This window comes from Phyllostomus discolor, chromosome 8 (genome assembly GCF_004126475.2).
Source record: "Phyllostomus discolor isolate MPI-MPIP mPhyDis1 chromosome 8, mPhyDis1.pri.v3, whole genome shotgun sequence".
NCBI classification, from domain to species: Eukaryota; Metazoa; Chordata; class Mammalia; order Chiroptera; family Phyllostomidae; genus Phyllostomus; species Phyllostomus discolor.
The window spans coordinates 20938075-20951771 of NC_040910.2; the positions used below are offsets into that span (position 1 = coordinate 20938075).

General features: G+C 38.1%; 1 pseudogene; it reads left to right on the forward strand.

The window, feature by feature from the left end:
- Positions 1-6276: 6276 nt before the first annotated feature.
- Positions 6277-6711, forward strand: LOC118502295 (annotated as a pseudogene).
- The last annotated feature ends 6986 nt before the right edge of the window (positions 6712-13697 follow it).

Consider the following 13697-nt stretch of genomic DNA (forward strand, 5'->3'; position numbering starts at 1 on the left):
CCATCTTTGGTTTCTTGATGTTGGTAAGATGAATTGGTACATATAAATTCCAGAGCTTATAATTATACCTATGCTATGGCAATTCCTTAAATTTAGGGTAATCGTTATTTCTATGAAACTACAGGCATGTGTGTGTGGTAGTACCACAATTATAAAACATCATAGAAAAGGACTATAGGGTAGGTTTTCAAGTATTAATACAGAGAACATATATCTGTATGATATTAAAAATAATGCCACTGTTTTAGATGTGATATGTTCATGGCAGAAAACAAAATTTAAATGTGCTTCTTTTTTTATTTTGTTGCTTTAATAAGGGTTCTGAAGGCAACGAAGTGATGCTGTTTCTAAAAGCAAAGAATCCGTATTAAAAAAAAGACAAACTGAAGTTTTTTAAATGGATTTTTTGTTAATAATCTACAAATATTCTAGCAAGTAACAAACAATTTAAACTTGCATAAATGAAAAAGGGTGGTAGTCATGTGTAAATATAAACACACATATTTAGATATTTTTATTATATTAATTTAATGTTAGGGGCACTTCTTCATGAATAGTCTTAACATTATTTCAAATGTGCTCCATAGCATTACATCATTAGCATATATCATATTTTACTTAATCATTACACCCTTGTTGGACATTTAGATTGTTTCCAATAGAGTATCTGCAAATTCTCATCCCAAGTAGAAGAAAAAGCTTTATTGGAAGCTTAAATAGCGGTACAATTTAAAGCCAAAAAATATTCCCTTAAATTCAGAAATAATGGTCAGATACAGTTATAATTAATTACTTATTTAGCTAGTGAAATTTTAAAATAATTTATTGAATTCAGTGTTAAAAGTAGTTTTGAAAGAACATATTTCTTATAATAAACTTTAAATCTCAGTTCACCTTTGAGCTGTTGGTGTTTTGTTTTTGTCACTTGGTAATTGGCACGTCCCTTCACAGCTGGTTCAGTTTCTTCCATAGTTTAAGCGGCACCCATAAGACCTATACTAACGTTTGCAGTTAGAACTTTAAGTTTCTTGAAATTCTGTGTGATAGACCTGTTCTCTGCCATATAGCTCCATTAAAAATAAAGCCACAGCTCAGCTTAAAACAGTTTGTATGTATTTTTCTAACTTTCTACAAGGAAATTACATTTCTATTATAACCCTTAACCCCCCATTTATTTTTAAAGCTTCCACTTTATCTCTGTAAAAGTCATTAGTTCATTTAAGAAAAGGCAAGTTTACTTACTGATGTACTTGGAATAGATGATAGTTTCTGATCAGTAGTTACATGGTCTGTTCTAGGGCGCATTGTTGTTGGCATAGATATACCGTTGTTTATGTTTGTAACCTTGTGTCATCAGGTAAGTGCATGTTACCATGACGGCTTCAAAGCAACTGCTCTCTGCCCCATGGGAGGACCAAAGGCAACTGAAAAGGGAAGGAGAGCAGCCGAAAGTATTTTGAAAAGGTTTGTACATGAAACAAAAGTCTAATTAAATTGAAAGCATGTTAGTGACCAAGCTACTTAACAAGAATCATTATGATGATCACTTAATATTTCCCCTGAATGTACGTACAAGTGTGTATTCACTCGGCACATTGTGTATAAGTGACAGTACTGATACAAATTAGCCCTGCACCAACAATTTCATGGTTTAGTATGCACACGTATCTAGAAACAGATATTAGGAGAGCGGTAGGGATGCCAAATGCTACTAGAAAGCCTACACCTTTTTTTTTCTTCACCTGGAAATTATGTTTAGGAAGCTAACAGGATTTGCGCAGGCGACAGAACGGGAAGTGGCCGCCCGCTCACAGGTCTTGTGCTGCCTCCCAGCGTTTGGTGTCTGGGGTCAGTTAGTTTGTCCCAGAAAGTCCTCTTTTCTTTAAAAAAATCCAAATAAAGAAATTTCATAACATTTCTGTAGCCCAATTTAACAACATTGATACACTTTCTGACCTTGGATCAAAGAATTGATAGCCTGTCCCCAGGAGTGATGGTCTCTACTGTGCCGTGCATTGACAGCACGCTACCGTGTTGATCACAAGAGTCTGCGCTAAAGATTGAAACCCCTATTAATAAAAATAAGGAGGTATTGGTGAAAGATCTAAAAAGACAAATTAGTGCTAATTTCTTTTTTAGTAGGAAGGAACTCATATCACATTGTTTCATTCTTTGTCAGCAATAGTGATCATTAAACATTTTTAAAGTACAAAAAATATATAAACAGGAAAATGAATGAAAATAACCTGTGACCCCTTTACTTGATATAGAATCCAAGTGTTTTTAAATGAAAGAAAACTACAATTTGAATTTTTAATTCTATCTACATTATCAATCAATTAATTATCTCTTTCGATGAACATTTGAATCACTTACTATGTGCCAGTCACTTCCAGGCCCTGGATAAGCATTTGCAAGCAGACAAGTGCCTCTCCTAGTGGAGTGTAGTATGTGGACAGACATTAAACTGAACACACAAATGAAAAATCAAAAGTACTTTGAATAAGCATTAAAGGGTGTTATAAAAAAGAATAATAGGGGAATATCATTTAAATTTAGCAGTTAAGTGATGTTTAAACAGAAAAAATATTAAAGATGAGTACCTTCTTAGGCACTTAATAAAATAAAATGCAACAGAAACATAGTTACGTCACAATATCTGACACACCTTATTCAGCAAATATTGTTGAATGAATGAGGGACTATTCCAAAAGTCAGAAAACAAATCAAACATTAAAACAACATAAATCAAGATCTTAAGTCAAAATCACAGTTATGTATATAAACATAAGTGTTATAAACTGCTCAACTGAAAGATAGTCCCTTACATTAGAGTCAAATCAAAGAGCAACTATGCGTTATATAATACACATTGAAATAAAACAATTGAAAAAAGTCAAAAAATATCAGAATATTTTTGACTTTTAGAGTCAAAAATAAGAAAAAGAAGGAGGAGGAAAATGAGAAGGAAAAAATAAAGGAAGATGGTATTGATAGTAAAGTATGATTTAAATGTCATGAAATGTATCAGGCACAGTAAAGATCAAGTAGTCATACACTTTGATGTGCTAAGTAACATAGCATTGGGACATTTAGGTCAGAACTACTAGATATCTAATGAGAAATGGAGAAAAATACAATCGCTATGGAAAGTTTTAACAGATACAAATATTTATCAAATTGACCAAAAAAGAACATAGAGTATTAGAATAATATAGTAATGTTGAGTTAATAGCTATAGATAGAACATTTCCCCCCAAAAGATGAGTATGTACCTTGTGTCCAGGCATCCTCAAAGCTACCTTGATCCGTTTCAGAGAGTAGAAATTTTACAGACAACATCCTTGACCACATGTGATACAATAGATTAATAACAGTACTTTAAGCAATAACAAGAAACAAAACCTCTGATCTCTTAGAAATATAAAAAGTACTTCCACATGTAATTATTGGGTCAAAGAGAAGATTCTTCAATTTTAGACTGTTTAGAAAATAAGGACATTGAGGCTATAACATACCAAATGCTGTGGTTTGAAACTAAAGCTGATATTCGGAATGACTTGATACCCTTAAGTGCCCTAAATTTCCCTAGTCCTTCAACTGTGTTTGATTTTGATGTCCCAACATTCCCAATGGGTAATTCTTATCAGGAACCCAAACTAAGGGAATGCTGGAATTGATCAACCATATTCATGATTATTTTTTGTTACATATACTTTGCTGCAGAACTAGTCTTATGTTTGAAAAAGCTGGCTTAGAAGATTATAGTGAAGTTCATGTTCAGATTTTAGGATCTGAAGAAGCATATGGAGCACAAGCTAAAGCAAACTTAAACGGAGTAAGTAGAACAGCACATTTGCTATTCCGATGTAAATGACTGGTTTGGACTAGCCTTAATCACTTACGGATGAAGGCATTTACTATAAAGACCAACCTGACTGAGATTTAGCAGGTTATGAATTTTGGGTCACTTCTCTTTCATAGCGTGTGTTTTTAAAATCTATGTTCCATAACAAGCTTGCTATTTGGTTTGGATTTTCTATTTGCCTAAGGCAAAACTTACCCAGTTCCGTTCCCTTTCTTTCTAATCCACCTTTAGTATCTGAGTTATGGTGAGGCTCTTGGATAGCAAATGTATGGTGTTCTTCTGAAGTGTTTAGAGAGCTCTGAATATTTAAATTTTAATTTCTGATGACTTCTTAATGTATGTTATTCTTTAGCAACAAAAACAGAAATAATATTTCTTCCAGTCTTATGGGAAATTTTCTAGCTATTTACTAGAAAAGGGATAAGGGATTCAGAATTGTTTTTGCTTACATTTAAAAAATTCAATATAGAAATTATGTCAAATCTATTGTGACCGTCCATTTAAAATGAATTTCATTAATCTAATTTAACCCAAGGCATTTTGAGATTATTTTAACAATATGAATGGTCAAATTAAACAAAATGAGGTCTTATCAATGTCTCATTAAATTATAGATAATTAATTTGACCTTGTCTAGGTAGTTTTTTCCTCTATCATCTGTTTCTAACAACATCATTATAGGTGTGTCTTATATAACTTTCTATTTACATGTTTAAGCTTTTGGAATACGTCTTAGGACTTTTTACCTCAACTGTCGTATTCCCAAAGCTTTGCCCATGTTATTTATTGTGGATTATTTGTAGATATTTTGGCCTGTAGTTAATCAGAGATGGAAAGACGTTTGGGAAAGGACAGTAACAGCAGTAACAATCACAGCACTACCTGAGAGGTTAATGAGTCAAAGACCGTTCTTTCTAAATGCTTTATCCACGGTCATTTTGCTCTCACAACAACCCTTTTAGGTGCAGTGTTGGTATTTCCACTTTATAAATGAGGAAACTCAGGCACAGAGAGGTTGAGTAATTGCCGATGGTCACACAGCTAATGAGGGGCAGGACCACATGTTGAACCGCCTACAGTCTTCTAGCATTTGTACTTTAAACCACTAGGGGCAAGAGTTTCAGGTCAATGTAGGGTGGATTGAAAAGATCTACATCTTTTGTAACTGGATCATTAAGACCTTCAGTAAACACACAAAAAAGATGATTCATTAAATTTTAGAAGAGAAAAATAATATTGTTATAGATTTTATACACTAAATATCTCACGTATTCTGTGTGCAAATCTTTATTGAGACTCTTCTGTTTAGGAATTTTCTCTTCTATATAAAACAGTAAGCTCAACAAACTATCGGCTAAATATTTTATTTTGGAGAAAGTATTCTCAGTTTCATAATTTTTGGAGCCTGTTATTCATTTCATTTTATAAAGCCCCCAAATGCCAAGAACTCCTGTGTTTTATTTTGTAGACTAGTGTGTGGTAAGGTCAGGATATAAACCTAGGGGCTATTTAGAATTATATGAGAAATTTTAGATGCTTGATAAAACCCAGAAACAGGGACCAGGTGTCAAAGTGTAGATATTTCACTGTGTGTAAAAAAATGTGTTCTCTATTAGTTGCTAGGTGGTTTAATTGCCATATTTAATTGACTGAATTGGAATTAGTGAGTGTGGAACATAAAATGAAAGGTTATTGTGAAACCCAACTTTTAATCTGTTGTTTAGAAGGGGCTCTTTATTAAAGCTTGCTTGAAAACAGTACACATGTCCATTTTTCATGTGGTGCCCATGAGCCTCTATTTAGTCACATAATTAAATTGTCAGATGGGTTCATTAAGTTGGTTTTAGAGAAATTGACAGCATACTTAATGGGAAAAGTAGTTTAATTTATTGGTCTTATTAAAATAATTAGATCTCATATTTATATTTGAAGTATTTCACATCTGATGCCACATTATTTTATCTTAATAATAACTCCATACGAAGTAGTTAGAAAGCTGATATGATCTGTATTTTCCTGGGAAGGAAATGAAGTTATGGAGACATGAACTGGTAATGAAGGACAGGCAGATATCCAGGGTAAGAGGTGGAGCTAGACCTTAGAATTTCCCTCTTTCTGGTGACCTTCCAAATGACCACACGCTTCAAAGAAAGTGATTGCTCAATTCTTAAAAATTTTAAATGACATTTTTATTTCCATGCCTTTATAGTCAATTCTGTTTCAAACTAGGAAAATTGATTCATTCTATAATAAACTACCTGAGAATTATAGGTCATCTACGTTGCTAATACCCTTCAGGAGAAATTGAGCCATAGAAATTTTACACATACAATTAGAAATCAACTGTCACATGAAGAAAGTAACGGGCATCAGTTAAATAAAAGAGAAGATACCGGGAGGTGGACTGACCTGCAGACGGACCTGGAACCTCCAGCTTCAGTGTGATCGTGTTTCTCCAGTGTTACCTCAGTGAACAGGGAGATGGGTCTGCACCCTGAAGGAGTTTGACCCCCCCCCCCACCGTGCACCCCGCCCCCGCCTGGACCACAGACCTGCTGGGGCTGTCCTGCCCAGTTCTGCCCGGACGACAAATACTCTCGACACTGAATCACTGTCAAGAAACGTTTCGAGGTGCTGATGACCCAGCAACCGCGCCCTGTACTCTGAGGGTCCCTTAAATTCCACGTCTTTCCTGCCGTCTGCAACCCCTCGGAGACTTTCCGAAACCAAGCTCTTCAATCTGTGAGCCCTGGAGCCTTCTGGCCACCCTTGCTCTTTGGAATCCGGTGTCGTCGTCACCTTTGATCATGCGTGTGCCAGGCAATCATGACAGCATCGCCTTAAAAGGGAGCAAGTGTGAATCTACTTTTCATATCTGACTCACTGTCACGTTATTAAAATGAGTCGAAAGAGAAAAAAAGAGAGGATACATGGAAAACACAATGAAGGAATTTTGTAAATACAATTTTAGCCATTTTCCAACCTGTTTTTACATGTGTCAAGTTACATTCCTAAGGTAAAAGTGATTATGATTAATTTACAGGGAACTAAGAGTGTTATCACCTGTTTCTAATAAGATGTTTTGTGGGCATGCGTGACATGGTCAGGAAAACTTGTAATAATAAATTGAATATAGTAAACATGCAAACATCTTTTCTGTTCCAGAAAACATCTTCTCCTGTGGTACACAAATACAGATTTGTGCCTTATTTTGATCTCTGCATTTGTTGATTTCCACTCTGTATCAATAGGGCCCTGGAGAAGCAGTCCTCTGGCTTTCAGTACATCATAAAGAGAAGAAAGCAGTGGAAATTTTTTCGAGAGAAATTGTGCCAGCAGGGACTGGGATGGGTACGTATTCATATTTTTACAGTTACCGACCTGAGAATCCCTTACTTTCTTATCACCTTTGTAAACTATACTGTTCATTAATTAGCCCCCTCGGTATTCAAAATAGTGGGATTTTGGTGATAATCCCAAACAAAGCAAGCTGGTGGTTGCTCAGTTTCCTGTGCTCACACCACCGCCCCGTCCCGGATTCCAGTTCCCCTGTATTAGGGTCCCTTTTCCCCAGAGCGCTCTCCTCCAAGGCCCTGTGAACAGGTCTCATGCTGTCCTGTGCCGTGCATGTCCCCTCCCACCCCAGCCTGGCACCCAGGGCCCTTCCCTGCAATGCCCTCGCTTTCCCCTTGCAGCTAAGGTGCACCTGCCTTGTTCACAGGGCCAGGCTTCTCAAGGCTTCGGTTTTGCTAATCCAATGAACTCATTCATGCATCAGGACATAACGTTTAAAAGGCCTTGAATTTCCACATTGCACATATGGAGAAATCGAGGCTTAGAGAGGTGAAGTATATAAAATGAGAGAAGGCAAGCGCCCTCCTTTGTCTCCTAAGAGGAGAAGTAAAATTTTCTCGTGATTATTACTGTTATGGAGAAAAGTTCTGTTCCATTTCCACTTCTTTCCCTTTCCTTTACCAATGATGAAAAGTGGAGGGAGAAACTGAATTTCGGCAATGCAAGACTTACATCTTTTCTTTCTTTTAAGCCACAAAGTGATACACATGAGCAGAATACAAAGTGATCTCAATGACATATTTGTACAGTATATGATCTACTCCTGTCTCTTCTCAGACAGGCCACTGCTCATCATTTTCCCTTTTCACGGATGATTTGGGGTTGCCACTTTGAACGTATGAACTGTGTAGACTGATACTCCCTGTATAGTTTCCATTCATCTTCAGGTTTGAAATAAAATCCATAATGTGTTTCACTATTTTTTTTTAGTTTGTGATACAGCTAAAAAACTAATTTCCAAGTGATATTGAATTTGGGATGGGGTTTAGGAATTCTTGAGTACCATGAAATGTCTTCATTCTAGGACAATTTTTTTATGGTTTCTTCTAATGGAGCATTCACAGCACACAGTCTACTTTCTAAGGCACAGCAGGGGACAATTTGACAAAATTTGATATCACTGCATAGTGAGAGTTACCAGCTTTCTGCTTCCAGTCAGTATCTGTGCCTTCGCTGCCTCAAGCCCCACTTCCCCCAGTAATCCAGTCCCATATTTCGGATTGCAGCGCCCCATTCCCAGGCACCGAATTCTACACAGGTCCAGGTTCTCGGTCTCAAACAGAACTCTAGCTGGTTTAAGCAGAAAGAGATTTATTGAAAGTTATTAGGTGGCCCCCAGTATTTTGGGAGAACCCTTGCACCAGTTTGGGTACTATTCAGTCAACACACACACTCACACACACACAGATAGTGCTGCACCAGGCAGGTAGGGTGCTGTGTGCCCGAGTCCACCTGAGTTGTCTCAGCAGAATGCATGGCTCCACCACCCTGCTCCCCAGCAGACACACACTCCCTGCATGCAGTGCTCACCTCTCACTGCTCATTTCTCATCCAAGTCCTGGTTAGATGCCTATGCTTCCTGGGAACTTAGGCCATATGCTGGCATCCCAACGGCAAGAAGACTGGGAAATGTTGCAGTTAGAATGAATGGGTGTGAGCCAACCTGCAGAACCTGCCAAAGTTTCGGCTTCCTCACAATTCCATTGTGAGACTTTAGGTAAGGTGCTTAACCTCTCTAACTAATCCATTTTCCTAATACCTAACATAAGGATTTTGGACCACATGGATTCCACGAGTCCTTACAGCAGTACAAATTTCATCTGTGCTAGTTAGAATTCTGGCTTCCAATGATGGAATCCCAACATGACTTAGTGAAAGTAAGTCGATGGGATTTATTGGCTCTGATAAATCCCATTGACTTACCTGTGGGAAGAGCAGGGGTGGAGCTGGCATTGGCTCATCTGGCCTCTCACTGTCTCCCTTCTCTGCTTTCTGTGAAGACCAGCTTCTCCAGGAGGCTGGCGCAGCAGCCCTCTCACAGCTCCAAGACTCGTTGTCTGAGAGTGTAGAGGAAAGCACTCCTCTCTCCCAGAATCAGTTTGGAAGGGCCAGAGGAAGGACTCTCGGGCAAGCTTGGTTTGTGTGCCTGCTCTTGTGGCAGGAGGAGTGGAGTCTTCAACCAGAGAAGGGGTCCCACAGGCACTGTTGTGAGAGAATTGGTTTGAGGCAGTCAGCCACCCCCGGTCTGTGACCACTGCAGCTTCTAAGATCCAGTGTGACTCAGTGTGTGATATGGGGTTTGTGCATTTGTCTTCAGGCTTTTGTTTTGTGAATTTCAATGTTGTGGGGGGTTAGTAGGTGACACAAATGCCATATAGACTGAACACCTGCATTCAGGGAGCTTAAACTTTTATTATAGAGATAAAGCAAAAAAAAAAAAAAACATGTGAAGACCTAATAGTAAACAAACAATAGTTTCAGGGGAAGATCTGAAATCTTAAAGCAGATGAATTGGAACTTGAAGGTTGCATTGGTTTAACAGTTTTGCCAGGCATTTGGCCCCAAATTCCATTCCCAAGCCAAACCCCATTTGGCTTGAAAGAGCATTGGTAAAATATAACATTAATATTTTTTCTTGAATTTTTGGCCTTGCCCTTTTTTTCTCGGATGTTGACTGTGTAGGTATAGAGACAATGCTTTCCTTTGGAAAGTACATTATCGTACTGAAATATATTTTGTTTTTAGCAATAAATATGACAATATGGTCCTTTGACTTTATACTTGATGAACACAGCTTGTATAACAGGGGATATCTACCATTTTCTCCTTGAGTCAAAGAACTGGTGGCTTACCCCCCAAATTTATGTGGAATATAGATAGCATTTTGAATATTAGGTTAAATTGTGTGGATATTAGATTGTGGGAAATGTGTGAAAAGTTTCAGCCGATCAATGTGATGGCCTTTGGTTCATCATACAAATGAACTTCCTGGTTTTATAATCTGAAGCACATGCACATTAAGTACAGAAAACTAATTGCAGTAAATCCTGGCAATAATCCGGATATTTCAATAATGTTGCATTGTTATTTCTGAATTTACTTGTAACACTGTTACATAAGGGTCTTATTTTTAAATTGTTTTAATCTTGCTGGCCTCTCCTCTGATGATTAAATAAGAGTGGTTGAATTAGATTTTATACTTATATGTCATGTCAAAGCTCTCGAATGCATTTTGCACCCTTCTCCTCACGCACAATCCATTTAGATGTGGTTAGTGGTTTATATGTATTCTGTTTAATTATTTTTTCTTGGAATTTCTACTGCAATAGGCAGTAACCACTGTTTAGACTTCTTGCTTCCTTGGCCATAAAGACCAGCGTCAGGAAGCTGGAGCAGCAGCCCCTGTCAGCCCCGAGGCCTGTGTCCCAACAACACAGAGCAAGGGGGCTCCTCTTCCCCAGATTCAGTGTGGAAGGTGCAGAAGAGCAATCTGACCACCCTTGTTAATGTTGCCTAAAATCTTCTACCACATCCTGTCCCCTCCCTGCTTTGTTTTTCTTGAGGGCACTTATCACTATCTGACCTGCTTAAAAACTTTAAACTTTTTTTCAGTCGCAGTTGACATACGATATTATGTTAGTTTCAAGTTTACAACATAGTCATTAGACATTTACATAACTCCTGGATCATTCCTTTGCTTTCAAAAGTAGGATATATTCATTTCGATAAATGGAATATAACAGTTTTAATGACTATCAAAGTTATTTTCATGACTGTTTATCCCGGCATCTATGCCCCTTTTTTGATTGTAGGGCAGATTACAGACCTAGAGGAGGCGGAATTTACAGGGCTGGACTGAGTCTGAGAAACAAGGGAGAGAGGGGCATCGAGGGCCCTTCTGGGATCTGCCAGGACCACTGGGTGGTGGCGCCACTCACAGAGAAAGAGAACATGGGGGAGAAGCATTTCGGGCGAGTCTGCGGGACACTTCAAGATATCCAGTAGGGGGCCGCTGAGGAGACATCAATACTAATTTTTACTAATTTCATATCAAATGCAAAGGATTTGCAAAAGGGAATCCTTCAAAATAGGACTATTTAGAAGGATCTGTCAGAGGAGAGAAGAAGAGCCAGGACAGAAGGCTTTTAAAAACTCAAGGAAAGAAAGTATTTCAAAAGGATGCAATGGTCATAGTGTCAAATGCTACAAAGAGGTCAAATAAGATAAAAACCAAAAAAAAAATATTCCCATTTGGTTTCGCAGTAAGGATGTTGCTGGTGACCTTGGCAAAAGCACTTTCAGTGAAGAGACTGGGACTGAATCCAGATGCAGCAAGTTGAGGAATATCATTGCTTTAATCCTTACAGAAATAGTTGGTGTGCATAAATTAATCTTATATTTAATGTGGAAGTGCTGTGCGTGAAGATGGAGTCGAGCAAAGATAGAGAGAGGCCAGTCTTCATCACCACCGCAGAGGTAGCACCTCTACCAGTCATCTTCTAGCCTGTTACCCTACTTCTCCTTATCAGAACTCAGCAATGTCTGCAGTGATATAATTTATTTGTCATGTCTTTACTGTCTGTTTGTCCCTTCCAAAATGTCAGCTCTCCAAGGAGGACAAGTGATAGTTACCATTCACTGTCAACTCTCCAGCACCGGGAGTCATGTCTGGCTCACAGTGGGTGCTCAGCACATTTGTGTTCAAGGAATGAATGAACGAAGTAGCTGCAAATGACAGCAAAACACAAACTGGGTGAATATGTCACTTAGAAGGGCTAACCCTCACTTCAAGGGAACCAGATGGGCACCTTGAAACACTTTTCCTCATTCGTCATGATTTAAATGCACAATTCTAAGCCCTTACTCTTTAATGGGATGTCTGATTGTCATAATAAAATAACCCTGTACAGTTCATTATCCTGATGCAGATTAGCAGAATTTTTTAAGGTGAGAGTCAAAATTGTGAAAAAAAAGGCAGAGATGGATGATGGCCAAAAATAAATGTATTATTTTGAGGTTAAACAATGAACTGAGAGAAAAAGCTTTAGAAATATATATATATATATATATATATATATATATTAAAGGCCAACAACTTAGCAAAAATTGTCATGATCTTACAGTGTCATTTCTAGAATAAGCAATGGAAACAGTGAGCATGCCATCTTATTTTACATACAAAGAAAGAACTGAATTGGCACGGCGTGTGTGCTGGTCATCAGGCTGAGCTCTAAATGTTTCCTAATAATCACATTTGCAGAGGCCATACTGGGTGGTGTATGTTTTCAGTTGATAGTATCTTAAATATTAATTTGACATTTTACTTTGCTTTAATTCTATATGTTTTATTTGGGAACACTCATGGAGTCCCATGTGACCTAGATAGCGGGGATATGCAATAGAGACTTTCCATTGGGAGTTTAGGCAGAGTTCAATAGCTGTGAAGTATTTCTCTAATAGGAAAAGAAAAAGACGAACCCTCCGTTGACCTCCGTTTCACATTAAGATGACCGGAGTTTGACATCAAAATGACAGCTGGTTAAAACAGCTTGAGATTTCAAAGTGCTTGAGTATATATAAATATTATGACTGATCTCATAAGTGTGTTGGAAAACACTTTAAGAAAGGTCCTTGGTTTAACAGTTTGCTACACTCTCCCTCTTTGGTTTTATCTTGTGAATTTAGAGGAAATAGAATAATTAAAAACATGTAGTTGAACTCAACGGAACCAGGACCGGAGGTTAGCACTGTGAATGCATACTACTACTTTGTGCACAGGCCTAGGGTTCAGGCCCCTGCAGTTTGATGATATGGCAGATACTCCTCCAAATTAACTTTATGTAATAAGATGTCGATAGTAGTAGCATGTAGAAACTTCATCACTAAGACTTAGTTTTGCCACTTTCTTTTCTATAACAGAACATGTGAGGCAGGGAGAACCCTCAGGGGTCAAGGTGGGTCACGAACAGATCATTTCTACACTCTGGTCTGATAGTAGTACTGAAAGGGCATATCTGCTATCAAGCCTCTTCTCCTTAAATTCCCTTGACTTTATTTTTTTAAATCTCATTTAAGCTACTGCGTATCCTAAACATATTGTAGCTCCCTGGAGACTTCTGTTTAGTCCTCTATGGGCAAGAAAAACTGGGGATGAATAGGAAGCGAGAGTGATAAACAAAAAGTCACAATGATGTAGTTTGTTATTAGACAGAACAGATTAAGATTATCAGCCGCACAGAGTTCAGACAGAAGCTTTCCCATGAGGCTTGCAACGTTTCTAAAAGGCACTGGCATCAATTAGTGAAGAACTAATTCAGAGAAGTGGAGATGGACGAGGGCCGTGTCTCGGCGTGCGAGCGCAGGTCTGAGGAGCAGAGGGAAGGCAGCGCCAGCCTCCTGCAGGCGACGTGATCACCTTAGGTGAAGATGCACGATTTTATAGGTAGTACATGCACACAGTACAGATTTCAAACAT